Consider the following 297-nt stretch of genomic DNA (forward strand, 5'->3'; position numbering starts at 1 on the left):
GCTGTGAGGCCAAAGCTGCCTCTGTGGCCTGGGGATGGTGAGGAGCTGGGAGCTTCCTCCCCTGCGAAGAGCAGCAGGAAGGTGTGTGGGATTCCTGCTCTGATGCCTCCAAGCCCTTTTCTCCCCAGGCTGCTCTACAACCTGCGGTACCTGGGCCAGACCAGCGTTGGGATGGTGAGGCCATGGGGCAGAGAGAGACTGTGGGGTGAATCATCTCTTCTGGGGTTCTTTACATGGGTTCTTCCCTTCTTCCCATTCCATTTTAGTATGGTGGCAAAGAGGTGCTGGAGCAGGGGC

This window comes from Acanthisitta chloris, unplaced genomic scaffold (assembly GCF_000695815.1).
Source record: "Acanthisitta chloris isolate BGI_N310 unplaced genomic scaffold, ASM69581v1 scaffold36661, whole genome shotgun sequence".
NCBI classification, from domain to species: Eukaryota; Metazoa; Chordata; class Aves; order Passeriformes; family Acanthisittidae; genus Acanthisitta; species Acanthisitta chloris.